Genomic DNA, 26,058 nt, shown 5'->3' on the forward strand with positions numbered 1-26,058 from the left:
AGAGAGCAATATCCGCGGCGAGGCGCGAGTTGTGACGTCATGTGCCTCCTCGCAGCACCGCCACGGCGAAATTGAAAGTTTGCGGCCTTTAAAAAACAGGATAACGTGTCAGGAGGCCTATGCTAGCAGGTGAACTTACGAGCGCGCCTGTCTACCCAGTTCAAGAGCTGCATTGCATTGCAAGTGATAGCGGCGACAACGCCCCCTCATACGATAGGCGCTGGAAAAGGGTACTTATGGATAATGATAAAATAAAATAGAGTTGTCCTTTCTTTTACTCGTTACGCATATGTAAAATTGATTAGAAATGTTATCTTCGTTGAATGAATTTGTGTCTCGTTTTAACTAAAAAACGCTTTTTTTCTTTTCTAATGTTTGTTCCCTTCAAACAGTCGCGCTTCAATCGCTGCTCGCATAACCGCCCTTGCTAATGTCGGTGACAATTTGTTCTGGGCCATTTTTCACCCGAAGCTTCCTGACCTATTTGGATCGGCCTTACAATATCTGTGAAGCAATGAAAGACAGTGTAGAGCGCCAGTGGGAAAGTGAAGCACGTGCATTGAGCTTGTATGCACAGTCATCACGCAACACTGGAGAGCGCAGTGGGGGAGGGCAAGATGTAAAGGACGCCTTAGCAACTTATTTTTGGAAGGCCCAGTACTTGCCATAAATGAGTGCAACAGCAACCAGGCTGAAGCGAAGCAGCCACATTTGACTGCGTCACTGTGTGTTTTTTTAAGACAACTGCTTGATTTTGTTGCTCGACTAATGTTGCAGTTTTGGTGTGACATGACTTCAAAAATAAAGCACAACCAAAGGCAAGACAGAGGACATCAAAGAAGGATACGAGGATGTCAGAGAGAGCAGAGCTGTGTCTTTATCTGAAACCGAACTGTAGCGCAACAAAGGACAACAGAATATCAACGCGCAACAAGAACGCTCGTGCTGCGTGTCTGCGTCCTCTGCTGCGCTACAGTTTGCTTTTCAGACCATCAAACAACAAGCCCAAAAATCCCTGTTGTCTTTTCCTGGCTAATAAATATTTGAAATTCACATTTGATTTGTCACGCAAATAAAAAAAGGACTGCAAGGACACACACTTCATGTCACGTATCATTTATTTAGTTGTACATCTGTATGATGTCCAACAGCTTGTCTTCCCGAGCTTCGGTGCGCTTCAATATCGCAAGGCGCTCCCTCTGTGTTGCAACACTCTCACTTCTGTGCCGCTCTAGTGAGCAGCGCAGTTGGCGTTGCTCTTCTCACAACTGTGAGATTAGCCTTGTGGGCTCCCACAAGGCTTCGCAGTCGTTGGTCTAGAGGCTGCAGGTTCTTCAGCGGTAGAGTCAAGCGGGGAGACTTCCACTTCGAGAGACTCTGAGCTTGGCTCAGAAAGTAGTGAATCTGTAGGTGTATCCGGGGGCTGGCTCACTCCACCATGCACCATGCCATTGAACAGCTGAAGAAAAAATAAAAACACATTTTCGTGTGCAAAAAAAGTGTAAGCCTAAAACGACATCTGCGAACAAAATACGCGCTTATTAAGTGGTAGCTTGTGCTATTTCGCTGACAATAAATTTAGCATTTGTCCCTTCGCACAGTGTTCCTAGTTCCTCCATTTTTATACTGTTTTCAAACATGCATAAGAGCATGAACCAATTTGCCCCAACCTGATTTTTGAGCCAACAAAATATATCTTGCCACGAATGTGAATGTGACAGCCATTATGTCGTACTATATCAACTCGACTGGCTGACACCTGAATCAATTACTACCTAGATTGATGTTACGGTGGATACCTCCTCTGGAGAGGCGCCATCATAGTACTACAGCCAGTTTCCTTCATAAGGCTGGCATCATTCGCTGGAAGGGAGCCAAGAAAATGGTGGAGGTCCCAATAAAACTTCCGTGGTACGCCTCCTGACCCGGTCTTCGTGCAGGTCCTGGTCAGTAGCCTGAAATCAAAGAAGAAAAAAAGATGACGCCACAGTTTGTTGCAGTGTTTTCAGCAATGCACAACCACAACAATACTTTCTTTGCAGCTACAGCGAAATAAAGCAGACCCAAACTGTTCATTCTGTGGCGTAATTGCTGCGACAACAGACAATTTTTGACCCGCTGCGGTGGCTTTGACTTTCGGCTGCTGAGCCACAGAATCGAATCCCGCCACCTCCGGCTGCATTTAGATGGCGAACCGCAAAATCGTGCCAGCGCTGGGCAAAGCCCTTGGACGTCAGGGAACCCCAGGTGGTAAAAATTAATCTGGGGCTGTTCACAATGCCTCCGCTAGTGACCCGCGTGCAGCTTTGGGACAAACGCAAATGCCAACAAAAAAGTAAGACAAAATAGGAGACAACGAATACATGAAATAATTCAGCTGCCACAGGTAAAACATATGTACAATGAGGCTGTTAAACAGAATATAAATCAGCTTTCACCTGTATTTGTTGCTCATATTCTGGATCTTTTTCTTCACTTCCTTTGTGCTCTTCCGGACGCCCACTGCATGGAGACGTTCAGATATAGCCATTTAAGCCTTGAGATTTCTTTTGGTGACGCGCAGATCCGCGAAGACGTCCTCGCATATATTAATTAGAGCACGCTTCTCCGCATCAGTTTAAGTTGTGCGCTGTTTGCTTTGGCAGCTCTCCTCATTCTCAGCTGCCATATCCGCGACACGCCTGGAACACAAGTTCACACCACAGGCGACGCCGAGCTTCCAGGAGCGGTCATGTAAAGCGGCGGAAACACGGTGAGTTCGATATGCAACGACATCGCAAAGGCCGCGCACACGTTTCAAAACACAACCGGCGTAGTCAGTACGTATTTACACCGAAACATGAACACGAACTCAATGAACATGGCGAAGCCGCAGTGCCGCATCACGCCGGCGCCGTTCATAAATTTGTTTCTTTATTGTGCTCTTTCGCTTCTTGCTAAACACAAAGTATTTTGTTAAAAGCTGGTCAATAACTGAAATCAACTTCTTTGTCCTTTTTCTATGCATTACTTTTGTAATATTGGGACTACTGGCGGTGAGTCTACGAACTAGTTGAAACCGCTGGGGGTGAGGCTTGGCACTCGGCCAGCAAAGTGGGCTACGTGAACGCACTCCGACCGGAATGCGCTCTTCTGCGAGTACACTCCGCTTGCGACGTTCAGATTTGGGAAAGTGCAGGTAAAACCGAGTGCACTCTCCGTAAGTGCACTTAACTTGCCCGCTTAAGAATAACTCTTGACTTTACGAGGAGTTAGAATGAGTGGAATTGAGAGATCTGCACACTAGGGAATGGAATGGGAATAGAATGTGGTGTTACACTCAGCAATAGTGGTAGACTTCATGACAGCATGACAAATACGACGGTGCGATGACGACGATGAGGCCACGAGCATGCAAACGACGACGACAACATCAGCATTACGAGGGTTGCAACGTGGGCTTGTTGGTAATGCATCTTCAAGGGGAGTACGGTAGCGCGTTTAAAAAACGGGACAAAAAAAGACACATAGGGACACACACAGCGCTGTGTGTGTCTCTATGTGTCTCCTTTTGTCCCGTCTTTTAATCGCGCTACCGTGCTCCCCTTGAAGAATCAACAGTACCAATGAAGCAAGACGACACCGGATTCCGGACAGTTTGACGACAACGGCTCGACGACGACGGCACAGTGACAACAGAAAGCTTACAGAATGCAGGACGATGACGTGAAAATGGTTGTACCTCTTCATTTCCTTCTCTGGCTGTTTACTCCACCAAGGCCACGTACTTCTCCGTCCATTCGATTTGAAAATAATGCAAAGCCCACGCACCTTGATAGTAGGTCTAGGCGAAGTTGTGGTGATCTGGCCAGACTAAGAGGCGCACCTCGTCAAGGGACACGCAGCGCAGTCCGGCGAGGAGAGCGTCCAATAACCGTTAGCCCAGGTGGTGGAGGAACGTAACGGAGTGCCACCAGAAAAATTTTCGATTACCACATACACAACCGCCCACATAGTTTTCACGTGACAGCACGTAGGTCTCAAAGAGCTGGATCGCGTTCGGCGACAAACGGGCCCTGCAACTCGGTAAGGCAGCTCTCGCGCCAGAGGACGTGCCTTTAGCCTCAGGCTACATACCTCACCTGCCGACTGCGGAAATCTTTGGACCGTAGCCAAACAAAGGCATTCTCTTTAAAAATTCGGGCACATGTCGCCAACACCCTCGCGACGGGTGAAATCAGAGCACTCCCAGAGAAAAATTTTCTATTTTTAAGCCACATCTTTAAATGCGTAAGCATTCTTTGGCGAATAACCCAGCCCCGTCACGCGAAATGTGTAATGCTTTATATCCGTACAAAAATGCGTATTTTGCAGAGTTAAGACATTCAATCCTTATAATAGTGTAAATGTAGATTGGTAGTTTTATAAGCGATAATGAACAATTCAAACCAGGAAATTGATCACATGGAATACCCACACAGATTCATGGACATTCACAGAAGATGCACGGGGAAGGTTGAAGTAGGGGTGGGCCAACTGGAATTTCGGGGCGGGCCAACTTTTGGCGTGGACAAACTCAAATTGGGGGGGTGACCCACCTTAAATTTGAAGGTGGGCAACCTAAATTTGAGTATGGACCAATTTGAAGTTTGCTATGGACCAATTTCAAATTGTGGTATGGACCAATTTGAAATTGGGAGTGGGCCAACTGAATTATGGGGGTGGGCTAACTTGAAATTTGGGGGTTATGCTTATGCATAATTAGACAACTCCAGTGGAATGTCTGCATTCTTTTTTTTTCGGTGGCATATCGAGAGCGCAGACAGCACGTACGAAATACAAATCAAGCGCTTACATAGAGCCGTTGCCACACAGTGGCATACTTAAGACCGCCTCGTCAAAATTGGCGAATTAGACTGGAGATGTGCCTGATGTAGTCCCTTTAGCGGACCTAGATCTGGACCACCCCCGGAGGACGGGATACCATACAAGAGGCGAAAGCTTCCTAGTACTACTGCGACAATTCATTGAATTATTCAGGTTACAGTTTTCTACTGCATGCTTTAGTGAAAGCGGCGAATAAATAAGCAGCTTCTGGAATTGTGATATTGCTAATAATAATCACGAGACATATATATGAACACCACACATATAGAGGCAAAAAGTGAAGGAGGCTAGTAATTGCCCCCTGAAACAGACACATCGGCTACCTTCCTCAAGAAGAGGGAAAGAAAGGAAAGGAGAAGAGAACTGAAAGAGAAGAGAGGGGGTAAAATTTCGAGCTATTAGATTTACGAACCAAACTAGGTGACCGCAGTAGCTCAAGTTGTAGAGCGCTGCAGGCACAATAAAATTAATCACAATGTGGTGTGCAATCACCACGAGGTTCACCATAGTTTCGAAAGCTTTTCGAAAGGCGTTTCTAAAGCCCTCCGCCTAGTGCTTTATGTGGCAATGCTTGTTCGTGAAGCTCCTTACCGTTTTTTCAGCTTTCTCGCGACGGATTCATGAAGGGTGCCTCCGTGTGGCTGAGACAGAGAGAGAGGAAAGGCAGGGAGGTTAACCAGAAGAGTGTCCGGTTTGCTACACTAGACTGGGGTTAAGGTAAAAGGAGAACAGAAAGAAGAAAATAGGAAAAGATAGAATACTGAGGCCACATGGGAGGATGTCCAGGGACACTGTAACCAGTGTCCCGAAAATTTGAAATAACCTGAAACCAAGACTTTTCTAGCTCCACATGATATCAGCTGTATGCCTTCGTGCGTGGTGTAGGCTTGCCCTACCCTGAGCGCGCTGGTGTTACAGACGGGCCAACTTCGTCTACCCTCCAGTGCTCCGAAAACGACGCAAGCGCCGTTGACTACTGCGCCGCACCGCCCCTGAACGGAAATTCATCGCATCTATCGTTTTCATACAACCTTGCCTCAGCCGACGCATCGAAACAGACATCAACCTTCACGCATAAAACACGTCACCCCCTCGCTCTCATCAGTGGGCTTGGCAGCACTCCGACAATGCGGTTTACTGACACCCGACGCCTCTTCGCATTACAGGTGCTCACAGGCTTCTGCTTCCCCGTTGGCACCTGCTGTTCTCCTGGTGCCGTCACGAGGCCTGCGGGCACGCCCGGCTTATGGTGTGTTGGCTTGCGGGATACACTTACCTGGCGGAGCATCCTCTACCGTCTGCCCGGGAATGCCAATGCCGACCGACGTTCAGCGCCGCCTCACGTCTACAGTCAGCTGTATGCCTTCGTGCGTGGTGTAGGCTTGCCCTACCCTGAGCGCGCTGGTTTTACAGACGGGCCAACTTCGTCTACCCTCCAGTGCTCCGAAAACGACGCAAGCGCCGTTGACTACTGCGCCGCACCGCCCCTGAACGGAAATTCATCGCATCTATCGTTTTCATACAACCTTGCCTCAGCCGACGCATCGAAACAGACATCAACCTTCACGCATAAAACACGTCACCCCCTCGCTCTCATCAGTGGGCTTGGCAGCACTCCGACAATGCGGTTTACTGACGCCCGACGCCTCTTCGCATTACAGGTAACAACCAATTACGCTATTTATGCGCGTCGTTCCCGCTATGCCGCTTTGCTAGTGCTGCCAAGCCCAGGCTGCTGCATTACCATTGTTCGCGACTGCACGTATGTCATCTTACAACTTCTTTCTCTCTCTGGCGACATAGAATCAAATCCCGGCCCTAACACCCGTTCCACTTCTACGCAGGCATCCTGTGACATAATGGCTGCATTGGAGGAAATAAACTCAGGTCAGGCATCCCTTCTAAGTGAAATGAAATCAATTCGAAATAAACTATCGCAGAACGACAAAATTTTTGACGACATTAAAAGGCGACTAACAAAAATTGAAGGTGATGTTTCCGCCATAACTGCACTAAAAACCGAAGTTAATTGCATCAGGACAGTGGTCGATACAAACACTAAAGCCATTTCCGACATTTCATCAAGACTAAACGATTCAGAAGATAGGGCTCGTCGTTCTAACCTTGTGTTTTTTGGGGTATCTGATACTGAGCGTGAAACGTGGCAAGAATCTGAGAAGAAAATTGTGGAACTTTGTGCTTCTAACCTTAATGTCAAGTTGGATCCCTTAGACATTGAGCGCGCTCATAGAATTGGCAGATATAGCTCTAATAGAAACAGACCCATAATTATCAAATTAGCTCATTTCAAAGTAAAACAACACATTCGTTCAAATGCTAAACAACTTAGAGGGTCCAGCTACAGCATATCGGAAGACTACTCAGCTAACACCCGGCGTGCACGTAAACAACTAATCGAGTTCGGCAAGTCGCAACAGAAACCTTTCAAACTCCGGTACGATAAACTAATCGTGGATAACAGAACTTACAAGTATGATAACACTACAAATAGAGTTACCTCAACTTCATAGCTACCATCACGCGCTATCGCAAAACCATATACCACCCCTGTATCATTCGCTTATACTAACATTAGAATCCTGTTGCCCAAACGCGAAGCACTCTGTAGCCTTATCGATTCCTCTGATTGTAAGCTCCTTGTACTAACAGAAACGTGGCTGAATTCTACCGTCGATAACACAGAGCTTAATTCTTTCCTTCCTGATTTTGACATTTTTAGGCGAGATCGTGTAGGCAAACGCGGAGGAGGTGTTCTGATAGCTGCCCATCGTAACCTTTGTTGCTCCATTATCAATATAACTTCACCTCTGGAAATATTATTCGTATTGTGCAGTTCTTCATACCTACAAACTATTATCGGTGTATGCTATCGACCCCCCGATGCAGATGCTTCCTTCACTATTCACTTCCACGAGGCACTGCAAACTGTTACTAAGTCATTTAATCATGCGCAACTACTCCTCTTAGGTGACTTTAACTTTCCTGATATAACATGGTCCGAACCAGCCATAACACTGTCTAAAAATAACCTTGAATGTAATTTTCTTAACACATGCCTCACCTTTGGTTTGACACAGCTAGTATCTACCCCAACGCGGAAAAACGAACAGTGCTCTAACATACTCGACCTTATCTTAACATCCCATCCCGACAGTGTTTCTTCTATAACACATCTACCAGAGCTAAGTGATCACTCGGTACTACATGCAGAATTATCCTGGCAGCTACCTCATTGCAAAAAATCAAAAAAGAAAATAACACTCTACGATAAAGGTGATTACATCAGCATCAACAATGCACTAACCGAGTTTTACAACTGGTTCATTATAGATTTCCCGAAGCGCACAGTAGACGCCAACTGGACGCTTTTTAAAAATAAAATGATCGAACTCACTACGACTTACATACCAACCATCATTTTAACAGAGCGACCTTCGTCCCCATGGTTCAACAACACATTAAAACGACTAAATAATAAAAAGAAAAGATTATTTCGTAAAGCCAAGCGTTCCAATACCGCTCCGGCCTGGGAAAAATATTACGTCACTGAAAAGGAGTTTGATTCCTTGGCCGCAACAGCTAAACGAACCTTCTACTCAACTACACTCCCTAACTTGCTGCAAAACAATCCCAAACAATTCTGGAAATACATTAACCCAAATAACCGTAAACCATTACTATTATGTGATAACGATAATAACCGTGTTCCAGACCATAAAGTATCTGAAGTACTAAACTCTGTCTTCTCTTCCGTGTTCACTTCTGAACCTAACACTGACCTCCCAGACTGTCCTTACCTCAACAACCCAACGATGCCTGACATAACAATCGAAGCACATGGTATAACGAAGCTAATCGAATCCCTCAAATTAACATCCTCAGCCGGCATCGACGGCATCAATTCCAAAATGCTTAAGAACACCGCGCACATCTCTAGTGTATTTTTGTGTCATATCTTTCAGCAATCATTATCATCTGGAGTGGTGCCGCAAGACTGGAAAATAGGTAAGATAATTCCAGTACCAAAAAAAGGATCATCATCATCGTGCCACAATTACCGTCCAATTTCCCTCATCAGTGTTTGTTCTAAACTAATGGAGCATATAATTTATTCTCATATTGTAAACTTCCTAACATCCGCTAATTTCTTTAATCCAAATCAACACGGTTTTCAGAAAGGCATGTCCTGCGAGACTCAGCTAGCCCTATTCGTTAATGACATCAGCTCGCATCTTGATCAAAACATACCCATAGACGCCCTCTTCCTAGATTTCCAAAAGGCTTTCGACAAGGTTCCTCATGAACGGCTCTTTCTAAAACTATCATGTCTTAACCTTAACCCTCATGTTCTTCAATGGATACGCAACTTTCTCACTAACCGTCAACAGTTCGTTTACGCTAACCAATGCTCGTCTACCTTATCACCCGTTATCTCTGGCGTGCCACAAGGCACAGTCCTGGGACCACTACTCTTCTTAATATACATTAACGACTTACCTATAGGTTGTTCTTCCAAAATTCGTTTATTTGCCGATGACTGTGTAATCTATCGTCCTATTACTAACGACGCTGATTCTCGCGCCCTCCAGTCCGACCTTAACGTCATTGAAACTTGGTGTAATAATTGGCTAATGTCCCTCAACATCAACAAAACGTCACTACTTACTTTCCATCGTCGCCAATCATTTATGTCAGCTAATTACACTATCGCCGGTTCGGAAATATGTGCTGTAACTTCATATAAATACCTAGGCGTTAACTTGTCCAATAACCTCAGTTGGTCCTCACACATTTGCAACATTAGCAATGATGCCAATCGTGTACTAAACTACCTGCGCCGTAATCTACGTCTTGTTCCGCACTCAGTAAAACTACTCGCATACTTAACAATCGTTCGACCCAAACTAGAATACGCATGCTCAGTGTGGGACCCACACCAATCTAACCTGGCAACAGCACTAGAATCCATACAGAATCGTGCAGCAAGGTTCATTCATTCTGACTACTCTTACCACACTAGCGTTACTAAACTTAAATCATCTCTGAAACTTCCAACCCTCGAGCAGCGCCGCAAAACAGCAAGACTGTGCCTCTTTTACAAATTTTATCACTCACTACTTCATCAGACCGACATCACGCCTGCGCATCGCACTTCATCCCGTCATGGCCATTCAAAGGCTGTTTATCCCCCTCCAGCTCGCACCTCCGCTCATCTTAACTCTTTCTTCATTCAAACAGCGAAAGACTGGAATCATCTGCCTACTGAAGCGGTGCACCACTCCAGTCATTCATCGTTCAAGGCATTTATTGAAAATATTATGTAAATATGCCCACCCCTCATGTAAAACCCCAAATGGGGTATTTGAGGTACCAATAAATAAATAAGGGTCGATAGCCAAGAGTGCGTTTAGGAATTGAGAAACATGTATGGAAGAGTTCTGATGCATTTATGTTTTGGTGGACGCGAATGCGAGTTTTAGTCATCTCGAGACACTAGCTTCCTTCACGAAACTTGGGTCGAAAGCGTCAATTTTGTTCGGGCTTCTCTTGTTTGCGGCTTTAAGCATTTTGAATAATACTGAGGCCTCTGTTTCGAGCGGTAGCGTCTTATATAGGCCTTTAATTGTGCGTTTGTGTAGATCAGTAAGTGTTTCAAGTGTTTAAGGCCGCGAGCTACTGAGAACACAGAAGAGCGGATGCTGCCTGAAACCATGTCAATTCAAGCCAGGGACACGGCAACATGAGCTAGCCTTTCATGCCGCAATATCGAGAACCAATTTTAACAAGACTATAATGTCCGGCTTTTCTGCCGAGGTGAAATTAAGGATAGCAAAGATCTTTAGCACTGCCGGCATTAGGCACTTCACTTCAAGGGGGCAAATGGGTTCAAAATGACTATCTGTTTGGCCTGAAATAGTTTGAGGCGACCATGTTGACGATAACATAGTTTCCGTGGAACAGAAGTCTGAGGTGAAGAGAAGAAAAAAGGTAAAGAAAAGAGGAAAGCACACAACAACCCATCACTTCACGCACAGACTATGACCACTACAGGCAATAGTCGGGTCTCGCAACAAAAATTTTAAAACAGGTTTGCATTTCTAGCAATAGGCAATATGCCTCATTAGTTACCGCTTACAAAACAGGCTAATGACGGCCATCTTCGCCAACAAAGAGTACTAAGGTTTAGGGGCTCAGCGAAGTGACCGTTCACCACAGCTCAGATACAGAAGGAGAAATGAATTATTGATTTCACAATATCTTCTCAAAGTTCACATTCGAGTTTTAATGCGATATCATTAATTGCCTACCATCCCCAAAATTGTCCTCACCCAGTGATGTTTGGGATCGATATGACCACGTAAGAAAGAAATGAAGGAAATTTTCTCCCCCGCGAGGAATCAAACTAGGACCTGCAGCATGTTAAGCAAGTAATTATCCTTGGTGCCATGAACCGTTCGTTTTCATTCTTTATTGCGATGGTTCCATGCTAACTTTTGATTGAGGCACATAATTGTGCGTATTTTAATTCAGCCTTCACAGCCCCGTGATAGCGGCATCAGGTACAACAGATGAAGTGCACAATAATGTAATTATTCGAGATTGAATAATGTGTGTGTGGGTGCCATGCGAATGTTCTTGCATAACCTAAACAATTACCAAAGGTGAGTTCTGGCGGAAGATTTTGTTAACCAAAATCAGAGAAGCTTCGCGGGTAATCTGCCTTGAAAGAAGTGTTATGAAGTTTTAAGTCAACTTTATTGACTTTTCTTCAAAGACCGGCCATAATTTGAAATTTTACGTAGTTTTTTTACTCAGTTTCATGAACAGATTCGCCACCGTGTTTTAATTGAAAATCTCTTTTTGTATTAAGTTGAACGCCTGTTGAGTCAGTAAAAAGAAGCTTATAGACTAGCCTCACTCTCAAAAAAGAGTTACACTTCTTTCATTTTGGGAAAAACAGCGATGTTTCGTATGTTTGAGATCAAATGGAGTAACTTTCCTATCTTAGCCGAAACCCGAGAAGCAAACTGTGGCCGCGTTCTTTTTTTTTTTTCCTGTCTGACATCGGATCCGGGTCACACAATAGCAACTTCACATACAAGCATACCATACACAAGCGAAAGATATGCAAGACAGCATGGTACAGCACATTACTATATATAAAGTACGAGTTAAAATACACTCATTTATTTACAGGTATCCATCTTGATCACTTCTTTCTCTTCCTCCTCCTGTTCTTGTCTCTTCTGTCTTGTTCTTCTTCTCCGGAACATCACATCCTCCCGGACTTCGGTTTTCATCCCTCCTGGGATGATAGGGTATGACATTTCCCACTGTTGCTATTTCAGTTTTTCCTTCCGGTCCCAAATAGTGTAGCGATTTCAAGATTCCTTGTTGCTTGATGGTCTTTATCACTGTGTAGGGCCCAGAAAATTTGGACTTCGGTCCATCTAAACTCCTCCGGAATAAAACTGTATCTCCAGGCTCTATTACAGGCATCTTTGAGATATGTCGCAGATCGAAGTGTCTCTTCATTGTTGATCTGTAGCCTGCAAGCTCCTCTTCCGTCTTGCGCCTTTCCTGCAGATCTACTTTTCCAACGATTCCAAGGTCGTAGTCGGCCGGTAGCCAAGTTGCTTCGCCTGATGCAGCAAATTTAGGCGTGCATCCTAATCCCATGGTATGAGAATGATTGTGGTGCTTACTGCTGCTTCCAAGGCACACTTCCATCCTCCATGGAAATCATGGTAAATTGCGATGAATGTTTTCAAATCCCGAATGAGCCTGTCAGCTAGGCCGTTTCCTTCTGGATGGTAGGGTGTGGCAAATCTCAGGGCAATTCCTCTATCACGGGCCCATTCTTGAAGCTTCTTACTGCGGAAAGCTGGCCCGTTGTCGGAGACCACTACCTTGGTGTTCTTGAACATATTCCGCTCCAGTAACGTCAAAACAGAATTGCCGTCTTCCTTTCCTGGCTTTGCAGCTGCCATGCGTGTGCATTCATCTATTGCGACAAGGAATGCCTGAGTCTTACTGACTCCCTCTCCTCGCTTTTTTATTTCAGCAAAATCTAGATGAATTACTTCAAATGGTACTTGGGAATGATTAGCGATGACCATTTGATTCCCTCTTGGACGATACTTGACCTTGTTAATTTGGCACTGGTGACATGTTTGCACGTAGTTCTTGATATCTTCCTTCATATTTTTCCAGATGAATCGACTTTTTATCTTCCAATACGTTTTCCAGAATCCATCATGCCCTCCTGACTCTGGGCTGTCATGGTAAAACTCCAAAACCTTTGCAAGTCAAGTCTTCGGTGCCTTCCCACAAGCTGCAAACATGTTCATGATCAGATGTTCTCACTTCTGTGATGTGAAGCCTGGAAAGAGCATCTGCGTCAGGAAGCTTATCACCAGGTCGCTGGCTTACATCGAAAGTGAACTGTTGTATTTCACTGATCCAACGCGCCACTCTGCCCTTGGGCTGGGTTAATCCCAAGAGGTAGGTTAACGCTCGGTTGTCAGTGAAAAGCCGGAAATTACGACCCTCTATGTTGCTTCTGAAATACCGGAGTGCCATCACAACAGCCAGAGTCTCTTTTTTTGTGGTCGTATAATGTTCTTGAGCTTTTCAGAACGTAAAACAATAATAGCCAATCACCTTGAGCTGGCGTCCTTGCTGTTCCTTTGTGTCTCGTTGACATAGAACGGCCCCTGTACCATATTGTGAAGCGTCCGTGCACAGCTCGAAAGTCTTGTTGAAGTCAGGTAGCACAAGCACAGGATCCGACGATATAGATTCAACAAGGTACTCGTACGCTTTCTCGCACTCTTCACTCCAGATAAATGGCACATCCTTTTGCGTCAGCTTCGTGAGGCATCGTGTCTTTGCAGCGTAATCCTTAATGAACGCACGAAAATGAGCGGCGAGTCCGAGGAAAACACGGAGTGAGTGTAGGTCATATCGCTTGACGAGCTTCTTCATCCTTTGTATAGACTCCTCTTTTGTTGTTTTAGTTTTGCCGTCAAAAACTCTTCCTAGAAAGACAACATTTGTCTGAAAAAATTCACTCTTGTTCTTGTTAATCTTTAACTTTGACTTGCTCAGGCCTTCTAACACGCACGAAAGGTATTTTTCATGTTCTTCTCTTGTACGTGAGTATATGATGATGTCGTCAATGTATACGTTGCAAAACTTTCCCACGAACTCATCAAGAATGCCATTCATCATTTTCTGAAACCAAGCTCCAGAATTCTTCCAACCGAATGGTAAGCGGTTGTACTCGTACACATCGAAAGGTGTTACAAAAGCAGTGTACTGCTTGTAATCTTCTTGTAGTGGCACCTGCCAGTATCCTTTACAGAGGTCGATCCGAAAGAAAACATTTGATCCACCAGTTTCATTGATGATCTCGTCTATTCGGGGCATGGGAAAAGGAAACAAATCAGTCTGGCCGTTGATCTTCTGGTAATCTGTGCAAAGGGGAAATGAGCCATCGTCTTTCGATACTATGGTGACTGGTGACGCGAAAGTGTATGTTGATGGCCTTATAATACCGGCAATTAGCATTTGCTGCAGTTCGGCCTTTAGCCAGGTCTTTTTCTCGTGGGAAAGACTGTACGGCTTTTACGCACTACTGTGACGTCACGAAGCTTAAACGGTACCTCGAAGACATCTGCTGTTGTTGGGTACGTCTCAACACAAATAAGTTCAGGAAAATTTGTCAGTATCTCATCAGCATTTCTAACTCTTCGATGTGAATTTTCAATTCCACAAAAGTTAGGCTTAAATGATCCTTCAATAGTCACTTCGTCTCTCCAAGAAATTTTCATCTTCAATCGCTTCATATCAGGCCTAGATAAAATAAACAGGAAATCAACACCCTGCATGACAAGGGCATCTACTTTTAGGTGATGTCCACCAGATTCAACTTCTACTTCTGTCCAGTGTTGCAACCTTCTTGTTTTTCCATCATAGCTTTGAACACTAACTATTCTTCCTTCATACACCTTGCTCGGTTGGACGATTTCCTGATTTACCAGGCTTACGGATGCTCCAATATCAACCAGGGAGTCCAGACTTTTTCCATTTACCATCATTTTAACAAATAAGAGATTTGACTTCAGAAGGTATACATTTTCCATCGTGTCACATTGGTCGGACTCGGTATTAAAATATTCTACCGTTTCGACATGTGCGTCAATGCTCAGTGGTAGAGTACTATGCCTTTTGATGGGACCGTCAATCAGAAAACCACTGGACACATACTTAAGGCAAGCAAGTAAATCATCCGTGGAGGTTGGACGGTGTACACAAACCTCTCTTTGCGATTCGTTAGTCATGCCTTGAATTATCAGGGGAAGAATTGCAGAGTCCGGTAGATTAGGGTCGGCAATGTAGAGTAAACGTCTCTTCTCGAAAAAATAATCCATGACTGTCCCTTCTGTGTGTTTGAAAGCTAATGCGTCGTCCCACCTGTCAACCGGATTTCGTTCAAAAACAGAAAGAAAACTATCTTTCCACTTCTGCGATGAATCACGGCATTGACTTGCGATTCGCATGTCCCACCATTTTCTGGCATTGCCAGATAAAAAACGGCGCATGTTACACACTTTGTCGTCCAATCACGTCCAGTGGTTTTGTGCACATGCATATTCATAAAATCTGAGCCACAAGTTGGCGGCATTAGACACCCCATCGAAACTATCGGGCTTGAACTCTTCTTGATGTGGATTCTGTGCTCTTAGTGAGTCGCTAACAGCTTCGAAAATCAGTCGCTGTTGCTCATACTGCGTGGTCTGCTGCTGAAACAGCGCTTGCAACAAGGCGTTATGCGTGTGCTCATTCTCGTTCTTGGAATCTATCCTTGAATGCCCCGGAAACATAACCTCAAATTCAGACTTAGAAGCATCGACTCTTACCACACCTTTCTCAACGAGGGCCGCTTCGTTCAGTTGACTCTTCTCAGCGATGATGCGAAGCAGTTCCGATGAAGTCGCTGATTCCTGAAGAAGCACTGGATCTTCGCCGTCAAGCTGGTAGGTCTTCACGGTCGTCTGCCCATCTGTTCTTCTTGCCAACGTCACTTCAAGCCACATGGTCGGCTGCGCCAAATATAAGGTACGAGTTAAAATACACTCATTTATTTACAGGTATCCATCTTGATCACTTCTTTCTCTTCCTCCTCCTGTTCTTGTCTCTTCTGTCTTCTTCTTTGCCGGAACATCGCACTATACAAGCGCTACTTACACTAACTACACCCAAGACCTTTCAGCCGACATTTATAGCTATGGTGCTTCGACCTACAATGTAGCGCGAGTGATTGCACGTCTGCTATCCACAATTAAACAATTCTCAATATCATGCTTGTATGTTTATAGTGCTTTGACAGACCATACTATAGCACACAATCCTGTTAATATAAGCCCTCAGTATAATGAATGCCTTTTGAAAGGCGACTAGCCAATGGATTGAATTTAGATTTTGAAATTTTGAGTGTTGTACAACTTAGTTGACCTGAATAATGGGGTTCTATGTGCCAAAACCACAATTTAAGAGGCATGCAGTAGTGGGAGAATCCGGATATTCTGACAACCAGGGGATCTTTAACGTGCATCCAATGCACGGGACACGGGCGTTTCTACACTTCATCCCCATCGAAATGCGGCCACCGTGGCCGGGTTCGATCCCGCGACCTCGTGCTTAGCAGCGCGACACCATAGCCACTAAGGCACCGCGGCGGGTGTGTTCTGTCACAGAACACCTATAATACTCAGAGGAGGGAACCCGTAACTTCTACAGTAATAAGAGTAGCGGTGTCGTCATGAACTTAAGTATGCGACCAAGAGATGGTGCAGGAAAAATCAAACCTAATATCATCATCATTACACAGTGAGCAATATGGCTGCTGCGGTAGCGGCTGGTGGGACTGGTCGCTCTGCTCGCTGGCTGGTTTCGGGCATTTTGTTATCGCTGTCGGGGCGGTATTTGTGTGTATGGTACTTGAACATGACTACAGGTATCTTTGCGATGTCGCCAGGTGACCGAGCCCTAGACACCTCAACTGGCAAAAAAGACTTCAAACAAGTAAGCTTACATTCTTTATTCTCAATGGTGAATGAAGCAGTACATGCCCACTAATTTCGTTTAGGTGAGGTGGACTTAATTCTGTGAGTCACTGATTTTGCAACATAAAGAAACGAAGATAGCCATCTATTCAATGGGACTGAAAGCTCAAATCGAGCGAAGTTTTCTCACTGTATTCGGCGTACCGCTAAAGCTGGGAGAACGAATCTTCGGACAACGATACTTATGCCGGGCTGCCCTCTTACTATAGTTGCGTACAGCGCTGCTTGACATGTTTCATATAATATACACATATTGTCTGCATTCGCCAATTCTAGATAGATTTAATAAAAGAATCACGAAAAGTGCTCGCCAACGATGTAGTGCCAGCAATTGATAAGCTGAGACCGCTATGTCCAATTTTTATTTCCCGAACACGTTGGCGAGAGGCATGTAGTGGAGAAAAAAAAAAACGTTATGCTAATTTCGTTTTCAACACATATTGCCTGCTGTTGATATTTCTGCGGCACATTTAGTGTTCAGGTGCGGCAGTAAAGGATTTAACTCAAGTCATGTACTCATATGAAAGCAAGGAACGTTATGGAGACAATAGTGGTTAAAAGGACTTCAGCAGATATTGTGTGGATAAGCAACGACACCAAATAAACATATCAGCAAGCCCAATTAATGCTCACAAATCCTTGTAAGATACAATCTACAGTTTCATGATGAAAAAAAAAATCTCCGTTGATTTGTTCAAACTAGGAGAAGAGGTTGCAAGGAGATGAACACTTCAATTGAGTAGCAGCGGTGAGTAAGGGAAGCGTGAGCCTGGACCCAACGTTTCATCAAGCAAACATATTTGTGAGAGCCTGAGGTCTCCTGACGCTGAGGCTTCCGTTGCTCGTACACTGTTGATTGGCTGAAGATAAAGCCGAACTCATTGTGAGAGCATATTTCAACATCGTTTCCGTAACACACAGTGCTCAGGTTTGTGATCTGCTGTTTCAAGAGAAAGATTTTAGTGATTGGTCATGCAGGTTAAGTGTGGAGTAAGCCGGTTGTATGAGCTCGCCTTTTCTAGCTATCTCTTATCTTACGGTGCAGGGCTAACCTAGTAATTGATTGCATGCTAACTGTACATGAACCACGTCAGAGTGACTCGGTCAACATGAAATATCATTTTCTCAAAAGTGCATTGAGCGCATTTGATCCTCTCAAAGTTATATGTATTTTGGGTAAAGATCTATCGTTTTGATGGAGCATGTGATACTTGGTGGTAATGCGCACCAAGCTGATTTGCAAAGAGCAGATGACATAGTCTGTGCATTAGTAAGTAGGAGCTTGCTACATAGCTTCATGTTCTGGTCGACATGCCTATAATGACTATATAAAAATAAACAAGTTGGACTTCAACATATTACTTATACGTTTGTCATAAAACGGCCTTAAAAGCAAGTTTGTACGCCAAATTTTTGCATTCCCGCTCGGTATGATATAAACCTAGACTGCTGCTTTCCTGGCAGGGCTCTCAGTGTTATACATGGTAAACTGGCAAACATTTCATGGTGAAGCACTTCGTTCAAGAGGATTTGTTGCCCTTATGGTCACCGATGAGCTTCTTACGGCATGGCGTGGGCAGCTTGCAGACCAATAATCTCTCTTTTGTCCGTCTTCCTAAAAAGAGAAATGATGAAGCCATGACAAAGATGCAGGTTTAACATGGTGGAACAAACGTTAGTGCAATAAATGAACAAATCACGGTTCTAGGTGAAGTGTTCAGAAACATACCTTGCAGGATTCTGGGCCTTGATTTTACTTCTAGGGCTGGCACATTCACTGTTGACTTGTACGTCCAGAGAAAATAAAGCCCGAAAGGTGAACAAAAATGAACAACATCTTGGAGGCTGGAGTCGACTGAAAAGTGAGCCTCATTTACTATGGTGAAAGTGTGGGTGAGTTTGCGATTCATGTCCCACTAAGAATTGCACATAAAAAGCTCCATGACTGAGAAGCACACACACACAACACTGTCTCGCGTGTGTATTTCTTTCAGTGGTGTCCTTGTGGCGACTGTGCTTATTCTAGCTTCCATCAGATGACAAATGTGTTACCCACGTTCAAGAAATGACTACAGGTATCTGTTTTATCCGCCTCACACGCAAAGAAATTCAAAGTAGAAAATGCGAAGCACTGCTTTTTTGCTCGCCGATGCACACTCCTAGAGGAGGCAATGTTAATCCGTTTTCGCAGGCACTCTCCAAGCAGCGTGTACTCGGTTACAGCGATGAATTTTGCCCCTAGCAAGCACATTTTCTTTCAGGCAACATGTCATCACGTGGCCAGATTTGGCAGATCACTAATTGCGGAAGCCGTACAGCCTTGCGCCAGTGAAAGGCCGCAGCTGATAAAATTCCCCTTCTTTAAACACGTTCGCTTGGTGGCAGCTAACGAATGTTGGGCGCATAAACTGGCTGCCGTTTTACTATTATCTAGTTAAAGCGAACCTGCGTGCTGACACGCAAGGGCAACAGCCACCCCGGTCTTAAATGTAGCCGCCGTACAATTTGAATCGATAAACAGCCCGGACTGCAATCGGTAGTGTAGAGCTGTGCACGGGCCGCAATTCTGAGCCCGCGCCTGGCCCGGGCCCTACACTACCACAGGCGGCCCGGTCCGGCCCGACGCTAAAGAAGCCTGAGTTCGCCCGGCCCGGCCCGGCTCGGCCTCAGGCCGGATTAAGGCCCGGCCCGGGCCCGGCGCGACCTGCAATAAGGCGACGCCGACCCAAAAATAAACAATGTCAGGAAAATCAGGAAAAACAGCGGCGAGTTGCAAAAGTTCACCCGTTTCTAAGGTGCTGCTGAAATAAAACAGTGACTTTCTAGCATGGGCAGTGACAACGTGTGCTTCCTGTCAACTTCGGTCAACGACCAGTCTTCTAGCAATACCACTGCCCATTGGAAAAGCCCCCTGTACGCGGCCGCTTTGCCAATTTGTATGTGTGGCAAAGGCGACCACGCGTGCGCCGTACACAGACTTTTCTTCACTTCCCAAACGCTTCCCTTCTCGGCCTTGTTACTGGGAGGCGCCTGCAAGCGGTGGCTTTTCCAAAGCATCGGTACTTGGTAGAACCGAAAACGCATTCCGAGCCTCCGCTAGCTTTCGTTTGCCTTTTGTTAGCGTTGATACTTTTCTGCCGTCCCTTTAGATTCCATTTTTGATGAAGAAATACGTTGCACTTCCTGCTGTACCTACATGCGACACGACAAGCATACTTTCGCATAAGGTACACAGTCGAGATCGGGGAGCCTGACCGTCCGAGACATAGAAAGCCTGGACCGGGCCCGGCCCAAGCCCGAGTAAGAGAATCTTCAAATGGCCCGAGCCCTGCCTGCGGGCCGGGCCGGGTCCGGACTGTCGGCCCGGCCCGCGTCCGTGCACAGCTCTAATCGGTACCAATGGGCTGCTGCTTACCACACCTCAGTGAGATCTCAAAACCTTTATTCACCCAATACAGTACAGACTTAAATAACAAAAGTACAATAAAACCAACGACTGATTATTTTGTAGAAAATTGACATGCCAAATATGTTTGTCGGTTATTATATATCGACGACAATTGTAGATGACGTATTCAGCCGTGTTGAGCGCCCCTAGCAGAAAAATGCGAACTAAGGTATAAGACCCAACTATAGTAGTTCACCTTGGGCGCTTCATGCTAGAGGGCGTGGCGGTTGATTCGTCGGCCTCTGTGGCGATCGCTGGAACTTTGGAGTGTGCATGGCCTAGCATTCTACTGCGAAGGCCAATTCGCTCGCTGCTGCAGCCGTGCTTCCTCACGCCAGCGTTTTCCACAGCGAGTTTCCGCGTTCATTGAGTGATAGTTTGCTTGCGCGCGCGTGGCCCCAGGCTTCTTAATTTATTTCATAAAAGAATGTTTACAAGTTTATACGGCCGATAAAACTCCTATCCTTACTTCATATAGATGTATAATAATTTGCTCTTGCAATCGATGTTTCGCCTTTCTATATATGAAACTACGACTTTTTATTACTCAATATACTCAGCATATTGCAATATGCTGAATATCAATTTCAGTAAAGTAGCACGGTGGTAACAATTTGGGTGATTCAGGAGCATTATACGCTTTAGTAGCAACGAAGTGGAAAACGAACGCAAGCTTTTTGGTTACAAACACATGCGTGCTTACAGTAGCAAAGGATAGCATGGCGTGTTGCTTCGTATTGTGAAGACGAGAGCAAGATATGGTGCCATAGTGTCTCCGTGCGACGCCTTTATGGCAATTAAGCAAGCATGGGAATCGTTTGTAGTACATGGACTTTTGCAAACTCTGCAATTGTTCTTTTCAGTTGCTTTCTTCGTGCTAATTTGCCCCGGACAATTTCGCGTAGGACTATTATAGCATCATTTCGCTCGTAAGTTTTATAATTCAAATGCTTTCGGTGCACTAGCAAATGAAACTGTTCAGCCTGTCAAAACCAATTACCCATTCTCATTCTTCACGCACCAGTATTACTTAGATTTGGTGATACGCATCCTCGACAGAGTTGGTTGTTGGTTATGCGCTCAAAATTTGAGTAAACAATATAACTGAGTTAGGAAATTACAGCACATAAAATATCTAATTTTTTAAAACCTATTTAAGCTAGGGCTTTCTGCAATTGAATAAGGACTAAGAAGAAGAATACTATCGGTAGTGCCTCGATTGACGAAGCCATGCAGAAGTGCAGAGAATTGCCATTGTTAATGGTTTTCGAGGTTGCTCATAGAACTTACAGATCTAATTTCCTGCTAGTAATCTTAAGATTAAATTAAATATACTTAGGCGGACACGCTGTACAGCGCTTCAGCCTATTAAGAAATCCCGGGATTTTATCTGTCAACATCACGATCTGATCATAAGGCACCCTTTAGTGGGTGGCTCCGGAATAGTTTTGAAAACCTGGTCCTAACGTGCTCTCAAATCACGATACATGAGATGTTTTGCATTCCACCCCATCGAGATGTATTCATCGCGGCCGCAACCAAGCCCGCTACCCCGAGCTCCGCAACGGTACGCCACAGGCACTGGCTCGCGGCCGGATTCAATATATCGACACTCGCAGCAGGAAAATCCACAAAAATAAGAGACGCAACTAAAGTTTCATGAACTACATGGAGTCCCGACTTCACCGTAATACCTTCCCATCAGCTGCCTGCGCTATCGGTCTTCCTGCTGTCAGCAGGTGCCTCTTGTTGTCGGGCGTACAATCTTATCGCTGTCGCACCTATCTGCCTTAAGGTTCACTCAATGAGAAACAACGCCTCGGCCCGCTGTGTTGAAGACTTCCACTTGGCACCTGCCAGCACAAATGGTCTTTCGCGCGTACTGCAAACGAAAACACCTGCTATTTAATGCGGATATCGAATTAACGTCTCCTTTCAGGAAACGCAAAGATGTGAACGAGCAACTAATTGTTAAGATGGTGGTTGTACACGATGACAAAGAAATGAGGGGGTCTTATGTAATCGTTTGGCTCACTTATACCGCGGTAAGTTATTCTACGTACATTACTTTGGTCACGTGGTCTGACTGTCTGAGCCGATCGTATACGCACCCCTTCGCGTTTTCTTCCGAGTATCTTGCTGCCGCTGCTCACCGCCGCCTTTCCTAGTACCTCGCGCAGAACAGCAATAATATAACCAATTGGCTTGCACCGGGTATTCCACGTAACTTGAACCAGACATTTAAAACAGAGTGGCACACGTTAGAACATTGAGACCAATGGCGTATTGTTATAGTGTTCTTCAGTTACTCAGGTCACTTTTTTCCAAAATTGGTTGATTAGCTAATTAGTTACATTTAAGTACGAATTTTTTAAAATATTTGTTTTAATCCAACCCGCCGCGACGGCGTAGCGGCTATGGTGTTGCGCTGCTGAGAATGAGGTCGCGGGATCGAATCTCGGCCGCACGGCCGTATTTCCATTGGGGCCAAATGCAAAAACACTCGTGTCCCGCGCATTGGGGGCACGTTAAAGACCCCCAGGGGGTCAAAACGAATCCGGATTCCCCCACTACGGCGTGCCTCATAATCAAATCGTGGTTTTGGCTCGTAAAACCCCAGAATTCTTTCATTCGCTTTAAAGCAGTAGCTGTATACTGAAAGTTGCAGAGCACCCTCCAACACCTAATAATATTGTTTGCATGACATTTTCTTTTACGGTGTTAGTTTTCCAGGGATCCGAAAGAGGTAGCCGTGTATATGCATGTAAACTACGTCACTGCGCATTTCCGCGTCCGGATGGCAGCGCTACAAATCACGTTTCGAAAGAAGGAAGCTCGCGTGCCCATCGCTAATGAAGGAGCGTTCGGCCATGGAGTGAGCCAGCACCATCGTTGTTAAACTGAAATCAGCAAAGATACTTAATGATAAGCAATAGGCCAGCGCTGAACATGGGTTTAAAGAGACGTCGGCTTTCGACAGGTATGCAAGATTCGTTCTTTGAAAAGACGATCGAGAACACTGCAGTTCGGAAGCGCAAGCGCGCAGTGATGTCATATGTATTGTTTTCATATCGTGCGCGTTTTATTCAAGGCCCGGCAAGAATAATCATTCAAAGCACTTTTGCGTGATTCTGAGAGCACTGTACAACGCAATTACATGAAATAAGCGATCAAATTGAACTTAACAAAGTAGTCTGAGTAATTAAGGCGGCACTTGCTGTGACTGTAACCAATATATGCGGCACTCCGACGAAAGCAACGGGGGCAAGTGACCAGCTTCGAGGAGTGGAGCCATCTCTGAGCGGAGGCCTCCAGTGTCCTTTACTGCACAATCGGGCATTGTCCGCATGGTGTAACCCTGCGGGGAAGCATACCTCGCCTTGGCCTCATCTCCCGATTTCCCAACCCCATGGCCCTTAATAACGGATGAGCCATGCTTTTTTTGATAAAGATGTACCATACCATACTGAAGACGACTACAAGGCTATGAGCAATATGTCGCAGGTTTCATTCTATTATGATTTTATTGCCAAAATTAAACTGAAAAATTTGGTTCAAGTTAGGCGACAAATCCGGTGCACTTAATTATCTGTACTATACCTCTATGATGTGCGGTTTGCCTGCTCTTTTCTCCGCGGAATTATGCAATGAAAAAGAAATGGTACTAACATGCTCTCAGTGCAACATGTATAAACGTCTTCAAGCACATAATTTCTTAAGAGAACGAAGCATTCTCTGCCTCCTTAACGGGGGCTTGGCGGTTCTGTTCGATTGGCTTCTCGCTGAGTAAGGTCGGCCGGTCTTAGAGGCCAGACAGTGGAATAGTAAACTTGAATGATCCTCGAGATGACGCGATGAAATGTGGACGGAGGTAGGATAAAGTATAATCTGCGGTCGCATTGGTCACGTGGGTCGCACGGTGAGGGTTTCTGCGAACTGCTGTTTTGTCGCGCGGGCAGGTAATCGCTATGCTGCAAAACGCGTTGCAGAAAATAAGCGGTTTTATAGCATTTAGTTAATCTTTTCACGAAAGCTCAGCTTCGCACTGAGTCCAACATCTGCGTTGGATATGCATAATTTTTTTGCGTTATGTTTCCATCAGACTACCCATTCTTGCACAAGACCGGATAGATTCGCAGTGTGTTAAATCTAAAATAACATTATGTAAAAACATTAGCGCAGAAGTCACCTCATGGTAACTGTAGACGGTAATGCGATTAGCATTCGAGCGATGTAACGACAAACCGTATTACTAGAGGCACTTTATTTGCCATCTGTATTGGTCAGTGAGTCGGCTGTATGCGACATACACCGGTATCGTGCCCCTCTACAATGACACTCAGTTGCCTCTTAGGGGAACAGACAAATGGGCAAGTTGGTTGAGCATCATCTTAACAATAGCGCAAATAAAACATGGACCCCCGAAAACAAAACAGGAAACTTCTTCCGAAAGTGATTGACAGGGCGGCTGTCTTGATGAAATGGCTGGCGCAATGCTACGAAAAGTGCTTATTGCAAAATTTGTCGCCACGTTTGCCTTATCTGGGAAACAAACACACAAATAACGAACCAATTAAACAAGCAAACAATGGAACGTATAAATAAATAAATAAATAAATAAATAAATAAATAAACATTCGTGATGTTCTGTCGTGCAAAAGAATAAAGTTTTCAATGAACTTCGCAAGTGTATCTGTACGTCGGCTGATCTCACCAGCAGACTACACAAGGCGGAAGATCAGCACGTCGCGCAAGGTTACCGTGTGGCTGTGTGTTCCCTTTCATGATTGGCTTCTCAGCTTTGGCTGCGCTACACCAAATGAGTGAGCGTCGTCTGGGTTTCCGGAAAGCTTTACCCAATGTACCACCATTTTGTGTAAAGCCAGAAATTGTGTGAGGGATTAGAGCCTGAGTGCGACGACAGCTCAGTGTGAAGCGTTTTCCTCTCCCTTGACTTAGTCTAACTACCTTAAGGGACCCCTTCCGGAGATATCACATTTCAGGTGAACGTACAAAAATATTGCACATGGTTGGCTACATATTTTGAACGCGACATACACATCTTACATTACGTGTAAAGGTGACGGCGATAGATATGGTGATGGCATGACGACTGATTCATTACACTTAAGTGTAGAAATGTTAGAACCTGCTCAGCTCCAACGTGTGGCAATTTATAAGGCCCTACAATAAGGGGTGAAGTTATGCGCACTCGCTATTATAAGCAGTTTGACCCTTTAATGTGGCGCGACGCATACGAAGGGCAACAGTAAGTTCGTGGACCCAATTACCGCGCTTGTGGCGTGCCTGCTCCCCCTCCCCCTTGGAGGGGGAGCAGCTTGGCTAAGAAACAAGAAATCGTTATCGCCAGTAAGCCTATAGAATCTATGCGGCAGTACGTTTATCGATAGGCGAATTATTCACAGGAGACGCTGATCATAAAAAAAAAAGAAATTTACAGAAGAATAAAAATGGGTAAGAGTGCAGAAGGCGAGCATTACCGGGTATTGACTAGGCGCTTTCTGCTCTCGTTGAAAAGAAAAGTGCACAACCATTGCATTTTACCGGTTCTAACACATGGGGCAGAAACTT

General features: G+C 45.1%; 1 protein-coding gene and 1 long non-coding RNA gene across 5 annotated transcripts in view; one reads left to right on the forward strand and one right to left on the reverse strand.

Annotated features, from left to right (window-relative positions):
• Positions 1-1,306: 1,306 nt before the first annotated feature.
• Positions 1,307-2,654, reverse strand: LOC135901463 (uncharacterized). Its single transcript, XR_010564131.1, has 3 exons — positions 2,439-2,654; positions 1,800-1,955; positions 1,307-1,459 (listed from the first exon to the last, which is right to left on the reverse strand). It is a non-coding gene; the product is annotated as an uncharacterized lncRNA (long non-coding RNA).
• Positions 2,655-16,802: 14,148 nt separating this feature from the next.
• LOC135901464 (pancreas transcription factor 1 subunit alpha-like) overlaps positions 16,803-26,058 on the forward strand; it is a 37,994-nt gene continuing 28,738 nt past the window's right edge. Inside the window, exons 1-2 of one of the 4 annotated variants that reach the window (XM_070538039.1) lie at positions 16,803-16,977; positions 18,782-18,911. The gene's annotated coding sequence lies outside the window, so the exon portion shown is untranslated. Of the gene's footprint in view, positions 16,978-18,781; positions 18,912-26,058 lie in introns of those variants that run through there. The other 3 variants (XM_065431273.1, XM_065431275.1, XM_070538040.1) reach the window with 3 other exon arrangements.

The sequence above is a fragment of the Dermacentor albipictus genome, chromosome 1 (genome assembly GCF_038994185.2).
Source record: "Dermacentor albipictus isolate Rhodes 1998 colony chromosome 1, USDA_Dalb.pri_finalv2, whole genome shotgun sequence".
Taxonomy (NCBI): Eukaryota; Metazoa; Arthropoda; class Arachnida; order Ixodida; family Ixodidae; genus Dermacentor; species Dermacentor albipictus.